Below are 10,331 nucleotides of genomic sequence, written 5' to 3'. Positions count from 1 at the left end.
ATAGAGATGATGAAAATAGTGAAAATTTTGAACCTCATAGGAATTTTATGTGGTATTAAATCACTCATGTATCTTACCATGCAATGTATAAAGTGTAAAATATTGTAGTAAATCATTATATATAAATGATTATGGTGTGTTTAATCTTTTTTTCATTAATTACTACATATTTTCTACACTCACAGTGTTTGCCAGCTCACTGTATAATCAACTTAAATCAGTTAAATCCATCATGTAATGCATTTTCTTCTAATTTTTTTTTATAAACTAATAGATAATTGATTAAATAAACATTCTCCAAAGTTTCAATAAAAATTTCCAAGTTTTTCTTACAATTTTCATGGTTTTTATTCAATTTTTATCGATATTGATAATATCCCGATATTTCTATCAAAATTTTCATGTTTTTGGACTACCGATATTTCCGATATCATTGATATTTTATACCATGTGTGGAACTAACTTTTTTTTGCTTTTTTCTTTTTCTCTCTCTGTATGTGCTAACAAACACAAGGAAGTTATGAATTAGACTAATTATTATACTTATGTTTTACCAACTAATACTACGATATAATAGTATTTTTCTTCACTTGTAAGTGAGAGATTTCATGTTTCACCACGTTGATGGTGAGAACATATAATATTTAGGGAAAATTAGAATCCCCTATAGTTTTTTATATCATTTAGATTAAACATCTGTTCCTTTTTAAAATTTGATTAAAGTGTTTTGACCGATAGTCACCTCTATTTTTTAAAATTAAAATAATTTTTGAATTTATCATTTTATCTGCATGATGCACTTTTCCTTATTTAGTGGAGATATTAGTAATTAAATTATATTTTCTCTTCTTCCAAATATGTTTTTTCAATCACAATTTTTTTTTTGTTATGCAAACATTTAATATTATTTCTTTTTCCAAATGGTTTTTTCTTTTTCAAATAGTTGGTGATCAACATAAAAGCTCCGTGTAATTTTTTCAATTTTTTGTGAAGTTATATATACATACATATATATATATATATATATATATATATATACATACATATTTAAGTATAGTTGTTGAAGAATGATTATTAGGTACAATATATTACATATATATTATCTGCGGGTACATTTGAATTTACAAAAATCATTAATTGGTACACTTTTTTGTAATTTTGGTACGTTTGATTTGATACATATTGTTTGACACATCCCGACCTAGATCGAGGCATGTTGGCCGTCACGTGAGGGTGATGTAGCCATGTGCACAGTGCGGAAGCAATATTAATATAAGGAATGCGAATAAATAAAAACCAAACCAACTAGAGCACTAGGTAAGATAAGGTGCAAGTGCGATATTAAGTGTGATTGCACAACCAGAGCAATGCAATCCAACAGGATGAATACTAATTATACAACACCCAAAGGTGATCCTACATTGGTGATAATCTGTCAAAACTGCCGTGAGTTCCTCTTGAGCTGCCAACAAGCACTCCTACCTAAAACCTGAAGGGGCGCAAAACAGAAAGTGTGAGTGGACAAAAACAAAGCTTTTCAAAATCATTTCATTTATCAAAAGTTCTAACCCCTCGCCGTAAAACCAGTATAATTTCCCAAAAAATAGAATATATTCATATTTATATCAAAACCATACTCAGAATAGCGATAAACATACGTATGCCATACCAAATATCTCAAAATAACCGAATAAGTAACTCAGGTGAATTAACTCATGAGAATTAATATATCAGCCGGATCCACCTAAAGTGGCATGTACGGCTGAATCTATAGCTCAACAAGTATGCATGCACATGAGTTGGAACCACCAAAAGTAGTCTGTACGATAGGACTGAGTGTAAATAAATACGCTCTAGTGCTACAATCACATGAAGACTGTGCGAAATCGCGGATCACCTATGATTCGGAACCACCTAAAGTGGTCTGTACGATAGGACTGTGCACCTAACTTGGATCCAAGGTGAGTGTATGGTGCGGGAGGTGAACATCACGTGAACGACTGTGCCCTAACCACGAGCGGGAACACTAACACCGAGGTGCAGGTTTATGAGCTCTCAACACATCTCACATAATCAACAATTCACAATAACAATCTACAACTCACCTGGTACTTACCTGAGCGTCCACCACATCAAATCACATATGTACATACCATACAAATTCATAGTCTAAGCATAAATCAATAAGCATGGCATTTCAAAACATAATTTCATTTAAACACATTTTCTGGGAAAAATACCAAGTATATAAGTATATACTGAAAACCAAAAGTCCACTCACTGATATGTGGAAGGGTCATAACCCCCAAGTCTTGCTTGATTACGCTTGTCTTCTAGATAGGTCTCACCTATATGCGAAACAACTATATAAACGTTATTTTAAAGCACATAACCAAAACTAAGTAATAACTTCTCATAAATTGCTCAATTGAGGTGTTTAAATATACCAATGTGATCTACTCAACCCCACGAAGATCCCCATATTTTTATAAAAAAATTTCGATTACCCACGTGCCCACACGCGCCAACCAAGGCACGGCCAGACGCACTACCCATATGCTTAGCACACTGACGGATTCCCTAACGGCGTTAGGGAATATTCCGTTAAATAAAAGCATATGTCGTTAAAGATACCTGACGCCGTTAGAATATTCTGTCAAAGTTGATGGAATATTCTCCTTCTTCTCCGGCGAGTCACTGGATTTCGTCGCCATCGCCGGTTTTTGGAAAAAACTTAGAACTTCAATATCTCATCCATTTCTCAACCAAAATCCATGAAATTTTCACCAAAATGAAGCTTAGGATGAGAGGAACAAATCCTTACCACTTTTAGGTCCTAAATCCAACGAAATCTTGTCGGAAAAATTCGAGGAAACCGGCCAACCTTGCAACTATATAAACCCGAGCTTCCCGACGTTCAAAACCTTCCAAATTTCTTCCCTGAACTTCGTGAAGAAGTTTTAAGACCTCCTATAACCTTAGACTCGATGAAACCTCCACGATCACGATGGAGTCACAATGCACCTCACTGGAGACTATGGTTCTCGGGTTTCCGAAGTCCTCACATCCAACCAAAGCTATAGCTTGACTCCTAAGCTTGCAAGGAGTCCAAAGTTACCATTCACGACCTCGATCCGTGCCTGAAAGGAATCCTAGAGGGAAGGAGAGAGAGGGTACACGTGTTGGTGTGTGAGTGAAAATGTGTGGTCTAGGTTTGGGCAACCAAACAAAACAAATAAAACTTAAAATCTAATTGGTCCAAAAGCTAAGGAAGAAATGGATTGGTCCCAACCCATTTCAATTACACCCTCACCATGTAACGTTCAAGAGTAAATTAGTAACTTCCACGCTCCCGAGGACAAAATAATATAAACATTCGGGACAGGTTGTCAATTGTTAATATTGGTACGTTTTATTTTGTACACATTGTGTATTGGTACGTTTATATTATTCTCAATCCTATTTTCTATTAACGTACTAAAAGAAAAACTTATTTTGGTACATTTGATTTTGGAGGATTTAAAAATATTTAAAACTATTTTGGAAAGAAAAATTCTTAAATCGTAAATAATTATTGCTAAATTGTAGCATTATTGTGAAAATAAATTGAATCTAACCAACTTTTTTTTTTTACAATTATCTCTAATGGAGGAGAGTGTAATCAAAAGGTTAAATTATAAGAAATTTGTTACAATATAATGTGCATGTAGCACCAAAATTATGACAAAAAAAAGTTTAATCAAATCATTAAAAGGCATGGATGTTTGATCTAGAAAATTCAAAATTGAGGCGCCTACATCAAAAGATCCCTAATATTTATGTTGAATATGATACTTAGTTATGACTAGCTCATTTGGTGGCTTAGTTTGATCCCCATTCTTTTAGAGTGGAACATCCCCACATTTTAATGCTCCACATTTTGAGCCAGTTTGGAATTTCTGTTATTTAAAAAATGAAAAATAAAAAAACTGCTTTAAGAATAATTAACAGTAAAATAAAGTAGTTGAGTGTTTGATAAAATACTTTATGAATAATCAACTGTAAATAAAGACTGAGCGTTTGATAAACATCTTTTTAAAAGTGTTGTGAGTATTAAAAACAGTGTTAAAGCGTTTGATAAATTTTAATGTAGAAGTGATAATTTTATAATGACATAAATGAACATACTAGTGGGGGTGGTGGCATTGACAATGGTGGCATGGATAGTTGCAGTAATGGAAGTGGCAATGGTTAGGGTATACGTGGTGTTGGTGCCAATAATAAGGGGTGGTGGTTGGATGTATAGGTAGCAGTAATGGCGGCGATTATGGTGGCAATGATTGCAGCGTTGTTGGCGATGGCGGTGGCGGTGATGGCTACAGTGGTGTAAGGCTGGTGGTTGCAGTCATAGATGGTGGCAGTCATTTTGTTCTCCAAGGGAGAAAATATTTGTAGTTGAATAAATAATGTCATTTTATAATTCAATGAGTTATTGTGGGAATTAAAAATATTCATTAAAGACTCAACTCTGGTTTTTATAAAGGGATGTGTTATCCACACATCCCATTTTGCTTCTCACACACCCCTTGATAATTTCTGTCCGTAAATCTTCTTCAATTCATCCGATCTGATGGTCGAAAATAAAAAAGGTATGTGAAAAATAAAATGGGATGTGTGGATATCACACCCCTTTATAAAAGCAACTTTAAAAGCAAGCTTAAAAGCAACCTCCATGATATTTTTAAAAGTTCAGTTGTTTGGGGCCATTGCTTTAAAATAAACAAGATATTTTTTTTTTGCTAAAATTTTTTTTTTGTTACTTAACTTTAAAGTAAAGCAACTTTTAGTGAAGAAAAACAATACAAAACAGGATTTTACCCAAGATCTTAAGTAACTAAGTTTTAATTTAAGGAAGAAATCTAAATTGGGACGCTAGTTCAAGAATCAATTCTAATCTATTTTACTCTTAAAGTTAAGAATTTCACCCCACGTATTTAGAGGAAAAACCTTCTTCCACTTCCACATGCCACCTTAATTCCTCAAACACCTCTAGCATCAAATTATGAATGTGGTAAATAAATAGGACCTCAGCATTTGTTATCCTATATTTTACAACCACAAACACTAAAGTAAATCACTAGAAAAGAAAAAAACAGTGTCAACCTTCAAAAGTTGATGGATCGGTGGAAAGAAGATACTTCTACATAAAGATACAAAGAGACAATGCACAAAAAGATGAACTCCATTGACTAAAATCATAGGCTGCAAAGAATTTTAAAAACTCCTGCAATAATAATCCACCATGCATGTTGTAGCAGTAGGCTAGTCTTGCCACAGAGTTTAGATCCTTATTAGAGATGGGATAGGGGTGGGGACGGAGATATGGCAGTTTCATCGCCAATTCCAGATCGATGTTTTCTTTTTTTGAGATACACAAAATGAACTCTTCCTTATAAACCCTACGCTTCTGCATTTATTTGTTTATTTTCTTCTTCTTGTTATTTTCTACTTTGCTTAGTCTAGAATAATTAGTAGCATGGTGAACAGTGGGAGTGGTAATTCTTTTTAAGAACAGAATCGAACAACTTGGTACATAAATAAATGGACTATGATTCTCTCCCTTTCTCTTTCTATCCCATTCCATCTCTTCATCTCACATTTTCTATTTTGTCTTTCTCTTTCTGTAAAAAATTAATATAAGATGTTGACGAAACTTAACCGTGACCGTTTAAATAGAAGGAGAGGAAAGGGAAAGAAAAGAAAAGAAGAGAGATAATCCTACTCCTAAATAAATAGGTCATTGTGGTGGCCGCAGTATTATAATATTGAATGCACTATTAGATGATGAAAGTATATATGATGCTTATAATTCTTATGTTTTCTGATGAACTATATATTAATGCTTGTTGTAGTTTTTAATCAAGAGATATTGACGATGACTTTGGTCTAATTTATTTTACTTCCTTTTCCATCAATCTCAGATCTCTAGATCAGTACGTAATTCGATCTGGAGGCACTTTATGATCATGTATACTTTTATTTCGTGAATAGGAAGAGGCACTTATGATTTTCTATCTCCACTAGTGACCATACGAAGCAACCTAATAGATAACCACTTTGACGGACAAAAAGTTTCATCTGTACAAACCATAATTATACTTCATAGAGAATATAATTATAGACATGGCAATGATATATGCATGCAATGTCACATCCCAGCCCGGGCCCTCATCATATCCCGAACTCGACTTCACCGTAGCACTATATTGTCCGTTTTTTGCCCCGACCACGCCCTCACGGTTTTGTTTCTGGGAACTCACACGAGAACTTCCCAGTGGGTCATCAACTCACCCACATGGGATTGCTTTCACACGAACTCACTGAACTTCAGAGTTCCGATAGAACCCGAAGCCAGTGAGCTCCCAAAATGCCTTGTGCTAGGTAGATATGGGAATATACATATAAAGCTTATAGGATCCACTCCCCTAGGCAATGTGGGTGTTACAATTCACCCCCCTTAGGGGCCCGACGTCCTCGTCGGCACACTTCCAGCCAAGGATTGGCTCTGATACCAAACTTTGCCCATAACTTTTCAAAACAATTTATCTTTCCAAAAATAATAACCTCTCACCGTAAAACTCGTATAATTTCCTAGAAACTAGTACTACGTACGTAAATAAGAACCATGCTCGAGAGTAGCAAAACCCACATGTATACCATGTCAATCATCTCCACAATCCATAATTAAGCCAAGTGAAATGAATCAATATAAAATGACATATCAGCCAAAGTCACCTAACGTGACCTGTACAGCTGAATATATAATTCATCAGTTAAGTCCTGCACACGTGTCGGAACCACCTAATGTGGTTTGTACAACAGGCTAGGTGTAAATAAATACGCTCAAGTGCTACGATCACGTGAAGGCTATGCGAAGTATCGCAAGTCACCTACGAGTCGGAACCACCTAATGTGGTATGTAACGATCACGTGAAGGCTAAGCCCTGGTCTCGGGCGGAGCACTAACACCGGGGTGCAGGACAATGAATTCTACACACAACAATTCATCACTAAGTACTATGTAATCATATCAACAATGTGTACTCACCTGAACTTACCTTGGCCTCCGCAATAGCATGCAATATTATGCAAAGTTATACTAAATCATATGCTAAAATATAAAGCAAATATGACATGGCATTTTAAAATGTAAAAACCATTTAAACTATTTCTGGGAAAACGTAAGGCATATATACGTATATATAGAAAATCAAAAGCCCACTCATGTTTTCTATTTTGCGCCCCTCCAGATTCTAGATTGAAGTTCTTATTGGTGGCTCACGAGGACTCCACGGCGGTTCTGACAGACATCAATCAGTGTAGGGTTTCCTTTATGATTTGTATAAGTAGTAATTAGACTTCTGGAGTGCATTCTGATGCCTACGCTCTGGTTGTGTGTGTACATGCACTTTAAACATTTTCACTCGCACTGATATGCTTGCCTAGTGTAAATTAGTTAGTTGGTTTTTATTTATCCGTATTTTTATATTATGTTCACTTCCGCACATCGCACATGGCTACGTCACCCTCACGTGACGACCATCATGCCTCGATTGGGGTCGGGGTGTGTCATGCAAGTGGCTTAATTAGCATATTTTATGTAGTTATATTTGCATACATAAAAGTTGATTATGTGTAACAATGCAAATTATAGCATAATGTTTTTACTCTTGGTTTAATATCTTCTTTAATGAAAATAACAAATTAGCCATTTATAAGCACAATGATGCGAGATTATATAGTTAAAATAATGTGCATGCATTTCAATCGATAAAAGATAATTTTACTTATGCAGCCACCAAATAGTTTACTGTTAAAAACGTTTCACATTAGAGAAGTTTTGAATAAGATTTTAAGTCGGTTGCCAGGATTCACTTTTCTCACATTACACCTAAACGTTTTGAAATTTGTCCAATATTGTAGATACTTATGGCATGCCCTTTTGTGGTGTCTCTTTTGTATGAACACTACAATTTAAGGGAATGTGTACAATGGTTGAATTTCAAAATATCGAACTGCAATGTGAAAAAAATAGAACTTCAAGATCCATTTTAAAACTGATGCCAAACCTAGATATAGTGTGAAGTGTACTTACCCAGTAGTTTAATCTGATACATCATCAAACGTAATCTAATTACCTGAGCTAATTACATTATTAGTTCATTCTTATTTGAATGTGTTGATGCACAAAACCGAGGTGGTCTTGGAACAACGTAAATCCGACCGTGAATCTGCATGAAATGTAAATGACACAAGATGTATCGTGGTTCACCCCAAGGTTTGGGCTACGTCCACACTGATTGTATTGTATTTCTTGAAGAGGGAGAGATAGAGCTTAGAGCTTAGGGGGTGTGAGGAACTTTGAGAGGGGGTGAGAGGCTTCAGAAATGGCCTCTGAGGGTGAGAATGAGCCTTCTCCCAATTGTGAGGGTGAGGGGTCCTTTTATAGAATAAGGACTCCTCACTTATTACATATTTGCCCCTTCCTTTATCCCATAATTACATTTAAGTCCCCCCGAGTATTTGTACGAGATCTAAATACGAGGCCCTAAATATGGTATAAACAGTAGTCCCCTAAGTCTTCAGTCAAGAGAGTCTTTTGGCTGGAGACTTGAAATTCAGTCCATGTGTGGGCCGAAGTAACTAGATGTCGTCTTGAACTGGTGCTTGATATGAGGCGGTGCCCAATCTGAAATGATGCTCAACTAGAAGTAGCACCTGTTGCGAGGCCGCTCTGCTTGTGGCTTATATTGCCTTGGTTGGCTCGGCTTGTGGTGTTGAAGGTGAGGGAGTCCCTTTTATAGAATAAGGGCTCGTTCCTCAATACATAAATGATGGGCTAGAGTTGATGCTCGCGGCGAGGCGGTTGCTCAGCTGGCGGCGTTTCTCTCTAATGAAGGTGAGGGAGTCCCTTTTATAGAATAAGGGCTCGCTCCTTAATACATAAACAATGGGCTAAGTCCCCCAAATATTTTTCATGAGGCCCAATTGAGGCCCAATATATGGTACATAATGTAGTCCCCCAAGTCTTCGGTCAATAGAGTCTGTTGGCTGGAGACTTCAAATTGAATCCATGTATGGGCCGAAGTGGCGGTTGTTCGGAGGCGGTATTTGTATACCCTGCACTGAAGCTTTGTAGGTGAAGCTTTGCAAGTGAAGCTTTGAAGCTAGAGCTCTGTAAATGAAGCTTTCGAAGCTGGAGCTTTTGTAAATGAAGCTTTTGAATCTAGAGCTCTGTAAATGAAGTCTTTGAAGCTAGAGCTCTTGTAAATGAAGCTTTTGAAGCTAGAGCTCTTGTAAATGAAGTCTTTGAAGCTAGAGCTCTGTAAATGAAGTCTTTGAAGCTAGAGCTCTGTAAATGAAGTCTTTGAAGCTAGAGCTCTTGTAAATGAAGCTTTTGAAGCTAGAGCTCTTGTAAATGAAGTCTTTGAAGCTAGAGCTCTGTAAATGAAGTCTTTGAAGCTAGAGCTCTGTAAATGAAGTCTTTTGAAGCTGATTGACATGAGTGATGCTCATGAATGTTTATGTTGATTGACATGAGTGATGCTCATGGATGTTAACATGAGTGATGCTCATGAATGTTAACATGAGTGATGCTCATGAATGTTTATGTATGATTGATATGAGGGATGCTCATGAATGTTTATGTATGATTGACATGAGTAATGTTCATGTATGATTTGAAGTACTGGGCGTACTTTTGATCGTCTGGTTGGAGCTATTTTGGGCTTATGGGTTTTCGCCCCCTACACAACATTCCAGCCCATTTACTTTGGGCTTTGCCGTTTTTTTTTTTTTTTTTTTTTTTTTTTTTACCCTCTGATGGGGTTTATACATATTACCCTCTGATGGGGTATTTATTCCTTGTTTTTTTTTTTGCAGTGTTTTTCTGCTGCATTTTCTTTGTTTTCTCTTTTATGCTTTGTTCCCCATTGCTTTTCTACTTTGCTTCTCTTTTTTAGCTTTGCTATGTGCTCCCGAGGGAGCCTTCCTTTTTCTCTTCTCTTTTTGTGTTGCCCACCATGTGTTCCCCATGATTCTCCCTTTTTCTTTTCTGTTCCCTCCTTGATCTCTCCACTTCCAGACACACTCACTTGATTTTGCTTTTACTTTCCCTTTTCTTTCTCTTTTCCTTTTGCTTTGTCCGCCACTGCCTTTCTCTTTCGGCCTGGTTTCTGCTGTTTGAACACAAGATGGTGTACTCCAGCTGTAAAAAATGTAAATAATGTAAAGAACGTGGCCTCCCACTCCATTTCTTTGTCTTCAGAAACCCCACCTCAATGACCATTTGC

This window comes from Malus sylvestris, chromosome 12, assembly GCF_916048215.2.
Source record: "Malus sylvestris chromosome 12, drMalSylv7.2, whole genome shotgun sequence".
NCBI lineage: Eukaryota > Viridiplantae > Streptophyta > Magnoliopsida > Rosales > Rosaceae > Malus > Malus sylvestris.
The sequence above is the reverse complement of the archived record's forward strand: the minus strand, read 5'-3'. Positions refer to the sequence as shown.